Consider the following 14,649-nt stretch of genomic DNA (forward strand, 5'->3'; position numbering starts at 1 on the left):
AAGCTGAAATCAACATTTTTTATTATTGCTTATATTGTGACAAATGTGAATTTAGGTGAGAGAAACTAGGTCAAAAAATTGTGAATCACTTACATATAAAGACTTCATCTAACACTTACAGAAAACTTTTAGGGCCAGGCATGGTGGTGCATGCTTTTGATTCTAGCACTTGGGAGGCAGAGGCAGGCTGATCTCTTGAGTTTGCGAACAGCCTGCTCTACATTGTGAGATCCTGTCTCAAAAATAAAGCAAACCATTTACCTTTTTCTTTGGTGTGCATGTACATGCCCATGTGTGCATGTGTGCATGTGTACGTGTGTGTGTACGTGTGTACGTGTGTGTGTGTGTGTGTGTGTGTGTGTGTGTGTGTGTGTGTGTACATGACATGCATGTGGAGTTCAGAGGACAGCTTGCAGGAGATTGGTCTGTCCTTGGCATTGAACTCAGATCATCAGGTTTTGGCGGCAAGTGCCTCTACCCTGAACCATCTCACAGGTCCCACAGAAGAGGATTTTAACAGTTGGAATAAAAAGACAGGAAGTCAATAAGGACAGAGAAACTTCAAATAACAAGATAGCAAATCTGACCTTTTCCAGGACACGCAGAGTATTTACAAGAATTGCTCTCTCAAGAAGTTAGAAAAGGAACAGGAAATTAAATTACAAAGAAACTTCAACTAAGGAAATATTAAAGTTAAGAGAAGAAAATGTGGCCTCTGTTACATATTCTCATGTTTCTGTTGTTTTGTTTTTAACAACTCTTTCAAAGTCTAAAAAGCATTCTTAGTTTATTGGCCTCAACAAAAACAGGCTTGGGCAAGATTTGCCCCAAGAACCCTCACTTTTTGACTTCTATTTAAATGACAAGGACATTCTAATGACCACAAGAGGAAATTGGGAAAAAATATGCCAATAAATTTTAAATTTCAGGTGATACAGATGTAAACACACATCATCAGACCTACCACAGGAACAGATCATCTAAACGCCTATTAAAGAAACCATGTTCTCCATCTAATTCCATCCCACAGAGAAAACAATGGGCCCAGATGGCTCTGCTGGTGAATTCTCCCGAATGTTTAAACAGACTTTTCTAGAGAACAGCAGACCAGGGCCTGTTTCTCATTATTTCTGAGTGAACTTCATAACCTTGATATGAAAACACCACAGAAACATTATGGGAAGGGTGAATCCATGCCAGCATCTCTCAGAGTACAGACTGGAAAATCCTAAACAAAATCCTAGAAAATCAAATTTAGCAAAATATATATAAAAAAAAAATCTGACTTCATTGTAGATGCAACCAACCGTCTTATTAAATAAGAAACACAGAACCAATGTAAAAGAGAAAGCCGAGAGGTCAGAGCTCAGAGCTAAAATCTCACCCTTCCTCCTGCGGTGCTCCTAGCTTCCCGAAAGAGAGCTACTTCCTGTGTGTCTGTCTTTTTATAGTCTTTTTGTTCTGCCTTCTAATTGGTTGTAAACCCAAACACATGACTGCCTCATCACTGCCTGTATGTACAGCCCCCCAGGTCTTAAAGGCGTATGTCTCCAATGCTGGCTGTATCCCTGAACACACAGAGATCTACCTAGCTCTTCTACCAAGTGCTGGGATTAAAGGCGTGTGCCACCACCGCCACACTCTTGCTATGGCTCTAATAGCTCTGACCTCGGGGCAACTTTATTTATTAACATACAATCAAAATCACATTTCAGTACAATTAGAATACCACCACACTTCATTGCAGGAGAGCAAACTGGCTAAGATTACAAAAAATCAATCCAAACAATTTGTAATATTAATGGTGTAACGGAGATGCCAAGTGATGAACAAATGGAGAGAAGAACTTGATGCTGTGTGTTATGATGCACACTGCAAACTCGCAGCACACTCTCAGCAAACTCGGGAAGAACGGGAGTTGTTGATTTTGACAGGGTATCAACATGAAATACACAGTAACAAATGGATGGATACTTTCCCACTGAGATCTGCAACGAGTCTATCTGTAATCAGTGCTGCATTCAACCTGGGATTGAAGGTCTCAGCCAGCATAGAAAGAGACCTGCTAATGCAGAGAGAGTGAGAGAGAGAGAGAGAGAGAGAGAGAGAGAGAGAGAGAGAGAGAGAGAGGGACGGAGGGAGGGAGGGAGAAAGGGAGAAAGGAAGAAAGGAAGAAAGGAAGACAGGCTACACTGAGGAGGTTGAGGTAGGAGGATTGCTATTAGTTCAAATCAGCCTGAGCTATAGGGTAAGACTTAATTTCAAAAAAATCAATCAATAAATAAAATAGTAAATAGTACAGTTGCTTAAAAAATGCAACTGATGAAACAGATGCAGACCCACAGCCAAACATTAGGCGGAGTTCGGGGAATCCTGCAGAAGAGGAGGAAGGGTCGTAGGAGCCAGAGGGGTCAAGGGCACCACAAGAAAACCCACAGAATCAACTAACCTGGGCTCACAGAGACAAAATCGACGATCAGGGAGCCTGCATGGGACTGATCTAGGCTCTGCATATCCGTTGCAGTTGTATAGCTTGGTCCTCTTGTGGAAGACACTGGGAACAGGACCTGTCCCTGACTCTTTTACTGGCTTTTGGAACCCTACCCCTCATACTGGGTCACCTTGCCCAGTCTTAATACATGGGGAGGTGTTTAGTCTTATTGCAACTTGATGTGCCATGTTTTGTTGATACTCAAGGGAGACCTGTGCTTTCCTAAAAAGAAACGGAGAAGGGGGGGGGGGACAGAGGGAAGGTGGGAGGGACTGGGAGGAGAGGAGGGAGGGTAAATTACGGCCCGGGTGTAAAATAAATAAATACATTCATTATTTTAAAAAAAAGAGAGAGAGAGAAAGAAAATAGTTTGGTAATACCTAGTGTCTATAGAAATGAATGAGCACTGAGGTGTAGGTGTGCATGACTGTGTACACAGGAACACCAAGAGACACTTAACATGTGCTTTTGTCCTTGGTTTTGACTTGGATTCTTGGCTTGTTTGCTTACGGTGCTGGGGACTGAACACAGGGCCTTGACATATGCTAAGCAGGTGCTCAGCAGAGCCATGCTTCCAGCCCTGAAGAGAAAGCTCTTGTATTATTTGGGTATTTGTTCTATTCTCAGACTGAAACATTCAGGTGCCTATTAACAGTAAATTGAACAAATGGATTACAGACTCATTCATAATGGAAGATTGTAAACCAGTGTAGAAAAAAAAAGCACAATTTTGTTAGAAATCTAGATAACTTTAGCAAATGTGTTGAACATAGAAGCCAGTCACGGAAGTATTCACACTACGTGATCTCATTTTCTATAAAATTCAAAGCAGAAAAAAATTTAACTGCCGAGTTTGACAACGTGTGCCTAGTGTTAAAACTCTAAAGAAAAGTAAGAGATGTCTATAGCTGTCTCTGAGGGAAGATGGAGGGTCGAGCAGAGGCTTTGGGATGCAGGCAGGATTGGGATGCAGGGTGCGACTGCATCAGTCATTATTTAGACCACATGTTTTTGTTTGGTATGACTTGTATGTATTTCAATTTCAAATTTCCAAAGCTTAAAGTATGACATAAACCAGTTGATGGTGCCCAGAGATGTGCTACTTCTAGCAAATGACCTGTTAAATTCGGCCCTGGCCTTTTGCACCTTAAACCATCCTATGCCAAAGGGAAACTGAATTCTTCGCTAAAGCTGTCGTCTCGGTGACTTACACAGAGACCTCAGACTTTTGTGCAAAGCAAATTGTAAGGGTTTCAGAAGAGAAAGAACAGCAAACATTTCAAACCACGTGTAGTTTTAATTAACACTTCCTAAGTAGAGAAAATACATCAGCTGCTCCATTTGTGTGTCTCCTGGGGGCTCCATAGGAGTGCTCTGCTTTTGCAAGGAGAGCTGCTGGGTGCACATGCAGCACAGTGAGAGCCAGCAGCAGAAATCCTGCCCCTGTGGCAGCCACAGTTGGAAGAAGCCCTGAAGACGGTAAGTTATCGCTGTACTGCTGAGCCTCTCGCCACCCTTGGCAGACCCTGTGCATCTGGGGCACACTGGCTTTGGCAGCCTCACCTCCTTTGTCACGCCAATTAAGTTATTAAAATTAAAGTGCAGGGGCCGGAGAGACGGCTCAGCGGTTAAAGTGCTTGCTGTGCAAGAGTGCAGACTGGCCGGGCGGTGGTGGCGCACGCCTTTAATCCCAGCACTCGGGAGGCAGAGCCAGGTGGATCTCTGTGAGTTCGAGGCCAGCCTGGGCTACCAAGTGAACTCCAGGAAAGGCGCAAAGCTACGCAGAGAAACGCTGTCTCGAAAAACCAAAAAAAAAAAAAAAAGAGTGCAGACTGGGGGTTCGGATCCCCAGAACCCATTTAAAGGCTGGGTGGGCACGGGGGTCCCCCTGTAATTCTAGTCTCAGAAGGCAGACACAGGATATCCCCGGAACAGACTGACTGTAGAGACTAGGCATTCACACACACAGAGCTACGCTTATACAATAGCATTGAAGGAATAAACATCCATGTGGTACCATGAAAAATGAAGAAACCAAAGAAGCTACAAGAATACAAGGATAACCTTTAGGGTTTTTGTTTGTTTGGTTTTTTTTTGTTTGTTGTTTTCTGTTGGGGTTTTTGTTTGTTTGTTTTCTGGGTTTGTTGTTGTTGGTTGGTTTTGGTCTTGATGTCAATTAACTGGGGAGGCATCTTGTGGATATGGAGGTGCTCTGGATTTGACTGAGAGATCCTGACTCAATGAATAGGATGGATGAGAGATCAAGGATGCTCCCTAACATCAACCTCATGCCTCTACACACACACACACACACACACACACACACACACACATACACACACGCTCACATACCCAAGACATGAAAACACACATAGAAAAAAAGTGGAAAATAGAACTACGAGAGTCGATCCAAGATGGCGGAGACAAGCAGACGCAGGTAGGCCTGTGGCAGCGGCCCACGGAGGTGGATGGGCCCGGCGGCAACAGCCGACAGGGACATTTAGACCCGGTGGCAGCTGGCGGAGACATTCAGGCCCAGCGGCGGCCCACAGAGGTGGACAGGCCCTGTGGCAGAGATAAGTAGACGGAGGTCAACAGCCCGGCGCCAGCGGCCCACAGAGACATTCAGGCCCGGCAGCGGCGGCCCACAGAAATAGACGGGCGGACGCAGGTCGGCGACCTTCGGAGGTGGACGGCCTGGTGGCAGCGGCCGACAGGGACATACAGGCCCAGCGGCGACCGGCGGAGACATACAGGCCCGGTGGCGGCCCGCAGAGGTGGATGGGCCCAGCAGCAGTGACAAGCAGAGGTGGGTAGGCCCGCAGCGGCAGCCGGCAGAGATATACAGGCCCGTTGGTGGCCCACAGAGGTGGACGGAGCCAGCGGCAGCTGACAGGGACATACAGGCCCAGCGGTGGAGACGGGCAGAGGCAGGTGGGCCTGTGGCGGCAGGCCACAGGGGTGGACAGGCCCGGGGACAGAGAGGGGTGGACGCAGCTTGGAACGGGGATGCCCCTAGCCCCAACATCTGGGGAAGAGGCTATCTCCGTGGGTCAGAACCAGGGCGAGTCTGGACACTCCGTCTGGGGACAACCCAGGGCCCAACTGCTGATCCTGTGAAACCCAACAACTTGGAGGTATTGGTGAGACTACCCTGCTCAGCTGAAACCCATCTGGGAGAGGATTCAGATGCCTACAGTTTGAAGTCTGAAGAAACAAGATCAGCTGAGGAGTTGACAAATGAACAAAACGTGATCTGGGAACACAGAAGAAGGAGCTACCCAGCCACTAAACCAGATCACCAGAATCATAAGTATATACTTCACCGACTGAAATCAGCTGTCCCTGAAGAAACAGCCCAATAGCACCAATTTAACCAAGAACCCCTACTAAACCAAGACTAAAAATTAGAACAAGAGAGGCACTCTCAGACACAGACACCACCTGCACCGCACAGAGGAAAAGATGAGTAGACGCCAGTGCAAAAATACAGGCAACAACATAAAGACCTATATGGCAACATCAGAACCTAGTGATTCTACACCTGCAAGACCTAAACATACCATGACAGAAGAAACAGAAGAGATCAACCCTAAAAATGACTTTAAGAAGATGATAGAGGCCCTTAAAGAAGAAATAAAACATTCCCTCAATGAGGAAATAAAAACTTTCCTTAAAGAGGAAATGAAAAACTGCCTTAAAGAGGAAATAAAAACTTTCCTTAAAGAGGAAATGAAAAACTCTCTTAAAGAGGAAATAAAAACTTCCCTTAAAGAGGAAATGAAAAACTCTCTTAAAGAGGAAATAAAAAACTCCTTTAAAGAAATGGAAGAAAAAACGAACAAAAAATGGGAAGAAATCAAATCAAGCCAAGAAAAAGCAATTAAACAGATGAAAGAAACATTCCAAGACCTGAAAAATGAATTTGAGACAATAAAGAAAACACATGCTGAGGGAATGCTGGAAATAGAAATCCTGACTAAACGAACAGGAACTACAGAAACAAGCATAACCAACCGATTGCAAGAGATGGAACAGAGAATCTCTGACACTGAAGACATGATAGAGAAAATAGATTCGTCAGTCAAAGAAAATACTAAAGACAAAAAAGTCGTAACACAAAACGTCCAGGAAATTTGGGACACCATGAAAAGACCAAACCTAAGAATAATAGGGATAGAAGAAGGAGAAGAATGCCAACTCAAAGGCACAGAAAATATATTCAACACAATCATAGAAGAAAACTTTCCTAACCTAAAGAAAGAAATACCTATGAAGATACAAGAAGCTTATAGAACACCGAATAGGCTGGATCCAAAAAAAACGTCCCCTCGCCACATAATAATCAAAACACTAAACACACAGAACAAAGAAAAAATATTAAGAGCCGCAAAGGAAAAAGACCAAGTAACATATAAAGGTAAACCCATCAGAATAACACCAGACTACTCAATAGAGACTATGAAAGCTAGAAGATCATGGACAAATCTCATGCAGACACTAAGAGACCATGGATGCCAACCCAGACTATTATACCCAGCAAAACTCTTAATCACCATAGGTGGAATAAACAAAATATTCCAGGATAAAACCAAATTTAATCAATACCTCTCTACAAACCCAGCCCTACAGAAAGCACTAGAAGAGAAAATTCAACCCAAAGAAGCTCAACACATCCATGAAAAATCAAGCAATAGATAATCCCACACCAACATACACCACAGAAGGACAACACAACACAACCACAAAAAATAACAGGAATTAACAATCACTGGTCATTAATATCCATCAATATCAATAGTCTCAACTCACCTATACCTGGAGATCTCTGAGCAGGCTTCAGTTTTTGACAGTTGATGAAAGATACGACAAGCATTAATGTGTGGGTGAAAAGCTTGGTGAAATTCTGAGTGAAGTTTTAGTTAAAGTTGGTTGAACTTGGGATTGACTGGGAGGCCAAAGATTTAAAAAGCAGAAGATTCTCTCAAGACAAAAGTTGTGTGATAATAGTGTGTTTTGTGTGTGTGAATGACAATTTGTAAATGTTGAATTCTAGGCTTCGACAATCATTGTCAGTGCAGATCAAGCTGATGTTGAGAAAGATGCATCACAAGCACAGGCTGGAGGCTGGGGGCTAGATGGTTTTGAGGAAGAGGTCTTGGTGGACTCTTTCATGGAGCAAAGGGAAGCAATGCCTTCTGGGAAATGAGCTAAGTTTTAATCTAGTCTTTAAGATTAGAAGTCGAAAACAAAAATATTAAGGAAAGGAAAACCTAATTGATCTTTGAAGTATTGTTATGTGGAATTGAGTGGGACTTTTGAGGCTTTTCTTCCAGAGAACAGGGACTTGGTTGTCAGGCCTATGTTAGGCCTAAACCTTGGTGCCATGTAGTTGTACTTAAATCATTTCAATGGAAAGTGTCTTAGTGATTGGAACTTCTAGTGCAGTTTGGAGTTCTTCCATTTGAAAAATGTGATATTTGCATGGGATTGTTTGAATTTTGTTTTCTAGTCCCTCCCCATCACCACCCTCATAGTCTGAAGGTAGATTTTTCTTTCGATAAAGGAACAAAAAAAGTGAACATCTTGTTTGTAAATGGGTATCTAGTAGCTAGTGGTAAACTTGAAATGGTAGAATTCTTTAAAGCCTAATTCTAGGTAGTCTTAAGAAAATGTATCTTAATTATTTTTGAACCTGTATTCACCTTGTTTTTTTCAAATATCTTAAGTTATATTTTCTTTTTCAGAGCTGCTTCTTATTTGGGGCTATTTTTTTTAATTGAGGCATAATCCATAAAAGGGTATATTGTTTTGATGAGACTCTCTACAACTGTGGCTGGATGTCTTTCTTTAGTCTTCCAAGAAGGACCATTTTACTTTTTTAGAGTTACTTTTTAAAGTCATGAGATCAACAACTTGGACTACTATGCATGTAAGTACTAATGCAAATTAAAGCCCAAGTTGACCTCCAGCAGCAGTTCATTCTATGTTGACAGTGAGAAAACACTTTGCCTGTTAGGATACTGTTACTCGTGGACTGAAATGCTGAAGAAACCCCTCCCCCTATTTTGTTTTTTGCAAAAATCAAGGTATATTCTAGGGTTTCCTGGTTGACCTCAACAGATAAACTGAGATGATAGTTTTAGTTCATTGATCTGAATTGATCTGAATGTAGATTTACAGTCTACGTGTACAGCTGGCTAAGTGAGATCGCTTTCACAGTTCTGCATGTATCCCATCGGCTCCCCATTAGTCACTGAACTCTTAAAACTGGTATTGTAACATTACCCCAATGTTTTGCGCCAATTTTATAAACTTTACAGTGCAATACGTGTTCCTTTTCTGAGGCAAACTAAAGGTATATTTCTCAAGGTTCTGCTTCTATCAGCAGGGTTGATGGAGGATTTTTTATACATTTGTAATAGATAGAAATAAACCAGAAAAAAAAAGAAGAAAAAAAAAAGTGGTGGAGGAAAAGGTGAACACTGCAAGAATACTCAAAAGGGCTGAGAGTTGCAAACGCCAAGAATGGCTTTGCATAGTAAATGGAATAGAACAGCTCTGAACTATAGCTTACTTTTCCTGGTTTGGTCTGACAGAATGATTGAATGCTTTTGTACAAAAATCAGAGCCTTAAAAACAAGGATTTGGTGAGATTGTAAAATGGTGTGCCACTTTGGCAAAACAGTTTGGTGGTTGGTCAAAATGCAAAACATTGTTACTCTGTTACTCAACAATTCTACCCTTAGGAATATATCCTCAAACTACTGAAAATGTGCACCTATGAAACATGTACATGAAGGTTTACAGCAGTGTGTTGCTAATAGTAAAAAAGTTAAAACAACTCAAATAGCTATCAAATACTGGAGAGAAATAAAATGTGGCTTATTCATACAATAGAATATTATTAAGACATAAAAATGAATGAGAAACTGACAGATTAAATGACTTTGGTGAACCTTCATAATTTCATTTGTAGATCTTTCCATTTCTAATTTATAAATACATTTGTGGTTATAAATTATAAATGTACTGCCTCCTGTCAACATTGTATACTTCTATTTGATGATTTCTGTGTCAAACATTATATGGAAATGTTTCCAAGTATTTTCTGTATTAACTGTGAATGAATAGAACAAAATAAATTGCCTGTGATGGAAAAAAAAAAAAAAAAAAAGTGGAAAATAAGTAAAATCAAAGTACAGTGCTTAATGATGTAACTCTTGTGAAATCATTTAGTTCTGTTGATGTTTTTAGGTTTTTAATTTTTTTTAAGACCAAGGTTTTATGTATCCCAGGATGGCCTCCATTATATCCCAGGATGACCTTGAACTCCTGACCTTCCTGTCTCTACCTTCAGAAACTGCTAGGTTCATAGGTTTGTGCCACCAAACCCAGTTTTAGGCCTTGCTGGGAATTGAATCCAGAATTTCACACATGCTAAGCAAAGATTAAAAGAGGAAATTTTTAAATTTTCTTTTTCTATAATATTTATATATTTATTGTGGTGGAGGAGGGGAGGCATGCTCATGGGAGAGGTCAAAGGACAACTTGCAGGAATTGGTTCTCTCCTCCCACCGTGTCCAGAGATTGAACTCAGGTCATGAGTCTTGACGGGAAGAGCCTTTACTTACAAAGCCATCTCACCAGCCCCGTGGCTGGAATTCATAAAGGTTCGAAACCCATGGCCTGACTTCTCAGCAAGAGGCCTTCCCAGTTCACTGACCTCAAAAGGAAGAAAAGCTAAAGGTCCCATCTGTGTTACTGTAGTTTCACTGGTTTCTCCAGTTGTAACCATACTAGATGGATGTTTCCCCCTCCCCTCAGTGTTACTATACATGCATGTCTGCGTGTGTGAAAACTATATATAATGGGGAAAAAAGTGTGCTCTATACTTTAAAATGTTCAGTCCCCTTCACCCTCTGCTTTTCTCTGACCCAAACTTCAAAACTGGTAGAGTAAGAGAGAGATCTGTCTACAGGAAGAGATGTCAAGCCAATTAGATTGTTTTTTCAATTATTAACTTATTTTTATGTGTGTGAGTGTTTTGTTGCATGTATGTACCATGTATGTGCCTGGTACCAATGAAGGCCAGAAGACGGCAATGTGTCCCTTGAAACTGGAGTTACAGATGGTTGTGAGCCACCATGGGGTGCTGTAAATCAAGCCCGGGTCCTCTGTAAGAGCATCCATGGCTCTTAACCACTGAGCCGTGTCTGCAACACTGCCAATAGAAACTTGAATGTGTTCGTTACAACTGAACTACAAACTGTGGGTTTTCTGAAGGAAAGATGCCCCCCTTTCTTGTTGTCATGCCTGCTCCCTTCTGGAATGAATTTCTACCGTCAAACCTAATAGTTGAGGGAACAGCCTATTTTTGATGCCAGATAGAACAGCATTTTAAAATAAGCTAAATACTAGAGGGTTTCTTAATGAAGATATTTTTCAGACTACAGGAAACTCCTGGGGGAAACGATTTGAAGTGGCATAGTTTGAGACACTTAAATTAGAGTAGAATAAAGCACTCAAGCACGCCATGAAGAAACGCTCTCTGTAGAACTCAGGGGAAAATGAGCTGGATGTGTAAGAGACGACAAAGAAGTGAATGCAGGAGGCAGGCCTGCTGTTGAATAAGTGTCATTTTAAATGGAGAGTGGCCGCACTGTAACCCAGTCCATTCTTCTATGGAAAAGAGCATGAATGAGTAGGCCGGCCGAAAATTAATAAAGCAGTCCGTCTCCTCACAGGCCCACCTCATTACGTAAGGTTTTACTCAAGAATGACACACTTCTATGCTCATTCTCTTTAAACTTCTTTTTCAATGTTATAACCCCCAGGACATCCAACCCACTTCCTCTAACAAATCAATCTGTCATAGAGAAGTTCTGAATGAACCCAGCTTTGAATTTCAAATGCTTACATTTAACTCTGACTTTTTGAGGTGAGAGGAATTTGACAGTGAATTTCTCATGCTTCCTCACTGTGGTGCTGACCCAGCACAACCTTAATTAAGCATATACAACTCCCTGAAGAATCAATCACTTATTAGGAATCATCAGCTCCTCTACGGTAGAAAACCACCTTTCAGAAAACCCTCATTTAAAAGAACAGTTACCATATTCTGTAAACCTATTGATTTCTCTTCATCATGGGGATGGCAAATGCAAACAGAATTACATATTTACTCATTTTCTCTTCTAGAACCTTTGCTCCATGACCTCAGTAGCCTGTCCCTTGTGTATGAAAGAAAGGCTACTTCCGGAGTTCTCCATGACTGGCTAGATAAAATTCTCCTGAATGCTTCACAATTAGGAGTTCCCTTCACTTCAAGGACATATAATACTAAATATAAATATGTATGGATGTGTGTATATTTAGTTTTGGTCCCACTCTCTTTTTTTCTCTTGGTAATTGCTGGCATTTGACAGCCACTGGATAGGCCACCTGTAACAAATGGCTAACTGAATTAGAGTTGGGGAGATAATGAGCAGGTCTGTAATATAATATAATATGGTAGTTATAATTCACTTCATAGACCTGGAGACATTAATAAGGAGAATGTGAAGGAAAGGCTACTGGGCCTAGGAAACATAGAGTGATTGTGGCATTTTGGAAATATTTCTAAAATGCCTAGATATTATTTATTCACAGAAGGCAAATGAAGATGGATGAGACAGATGGAGATGAGTCTTTAGCTATGTGGGGTGTGCAGCCTGCAGACCAGACATCTAAACCCAGAGTCCTAAAATTCACTCAGCTCCACAGTGTCCCACATTTGCATGTCCAGTATGGCAGGACCCCATTTGCATCTTGATGTTCTTATCCCCAGCACTCCAGTTATGAAGATACGTGTGCATACTTTCAAATATGTGCTGTGAGGAGCCAGGTGTGGTGGTGCCCACCTTTAACCCCAGTGCTCAGGAGGCAGAGGCAGGTGAATCTCTGAATTCGAGGCCAGCCTGATGTACAGAGTGAGTTCCAGGACAGCCAGAGCTACACAGTGGAACCCTGTTTAGGAAAACAAAAACAACCACACACAAAAAAAAAATGTGTGCTGTGAGTTCAAATGAATTGTTGTGCAGCAGTTAGTGCAACATCCTTTCTTTGGTTGCCTCACCTGAGGGAAGGCGGAAGGTAGTCAATGAAACTCTGCCAGTTACAGCCATTCAGTAAACATTGTTTAACTAAAGGCACAGTGCTGGGGTCAAAGACGCCTACAGATAACAAGGCAGCTATACCAAATGCACCACCACTGAACTATTCATTGTATTTTTTTATTTTGAGACAGGTCTCACTCAGTTGTCCAGCCTGGCACTGAACTCTGTGGCCCAGGCAAGGCTTGAACTTGCAGTCTTCCTGCCTCAACCTCTAGATCCATTTCCTTCCCTCCTTGGGGAGTGATAACCAGGATGGACAGTAGAAGCTAATGGGAAACAAGTACACACTTAAGAAGAATGGCCGAATGCATTTTTATCCCAAGACTCAGGAGGCAGAGGCAGGCAGATCCCTGAGTTCCAGGCCAGCCTGGTCTACATAGAAAAACCCTCTCTCAAAAAGAGAAAAAAAAAATGAAAAGAAAAAGAAGAGCATTATTTGATGAATGCCCCTCAATAGACTATGAACGTTATGATTGAATTCCAGTGCTATGACACATAGTGGGTGCTTTATACGTGAATTATATGGATTAGTAAAGGAAGGAAGGAGTATATCATACAGTTGCATAGTGTAGACACAGGTCACTTCTGGTTGTGGGAGTCTGGAAGTGGCTTCTTTAGGATGTTGTAGTGAATGGGTAAGGACATAGAGGGTCTGGTGGGGGCTGTCCTACTCGCTCTCTATCGCTCTGTCAAAACACTAGGATCAGAAGTGGGAAGGAGAAGGCTTATTTGGCTTCTATGTCCAGATCACAGTCTGTCATGGAGGGAAGTCAGGACAGGAATTCAAGGCAGGAACCTGAAGGCAGGAACTGAAGCAGAGGCCATGGAGGAGCCGTGCTTACTACTTTGCTCCTCATAGCTTACTCGACCTGCTTTTTTTTTTTATTTTTTTTTTGGTTTTTTCGAGACAGGGTTTCTCTGCGTAGCTTTGCGCCTTTCCTGGAGCTCACTTGGTAGCCCAGGCTGGCCTCGAACTCACAGAGATCCACCTGGCTCTGCCTCCCGAGTGCTGGGATTAAAGGCGTGCACCACCACTGCCCGGCTCGGCCTGCTTTTTATACAACTTAGAACCACCTGCCCAAGGGCGGCACAGCCCACAGTGGGCCGGCCCTCCCACATCAGTCAGTAATCAGGACGATGCCCCACCGTCTTGTCTCTGAGGCGCTCTCGTGGAGCCGTTTTCTCAGTCACTGTTTCCTTTTCCCAGATGACTCTAGTGTGTGTCACGTTGACAAAAGCTAACCAGTACAAGGTCACACTCCAGAGATGGCTCAATCATAGGCACAAAGATAAAATACAGGATGGATGTAGGTGGCACAGTTAATCCACTTTTGAGAAATGTGTGTGTGTGTGTGTGTGTAATACTTGACCTCTGAAAGCAGGTTACGCGTTTTAGAAAGCAGCAGGGAGGGCTAGCAGGATGGCACAGTGAGCACAGGTACTTGACGCCTGATGACCTGGGTTCAATCCCCAGGACTCACACGGTGGAAGGAAGCTAGCTGACTCCTGCAAGCTGCCCTCTGACCATCTCGTGAGCACAGTGGTTCATGTGCACACACGTGCATACACTTTTATTAATAAATATATTTTGAAAAGAAACATACAGGCAAGAGAAGTGCTGCTCCTCACATGCACCAGACCTCAGGACCAAGAAAGGCCGTGGTCAAGCACACAAATCCGAGGGAAGTACCAGGAAAACACATAACATCCCCTACCCCTACACAGTCCCTTGAGGCTACAGAGACTAGTAACTCCTACTCTTCCTTCTGCCACACAGTACCACATGGAACCTTCTAGAACAGGATGCTCGGAGCCCTTCACCTGCCGGCTCAGCACAGCTATGCCAGCGATCCATTCCTCAAGTGTGCCTTTTCTGTCTCATTTCCCTTCTACTCTGCACACGTGTCTCGGGTGGTTCTGTTTCTGGCATATTGCTCAGCTAGGATTCTGAACTGTGCCTATGTTCCTCCTCCAGGGCATCTTTACCATACTCTTCAGGCA

This window comes from Peromyscus maniculatus, chromosome 3 (assembly GCF_049852395.1).
Source record: "Peromyscus maniculatus bairdii isolate BWxNUB_F1_BW_parent chromosome 3, HU_Pman_BW_mat_3.1, whole genome shotgun sequence".
NCBI lineage: Eukaryota > Metazoa > Chordata > Mammalia > Rodentia > Cricetidae > Peromyscus > Peromyscus maniculatus.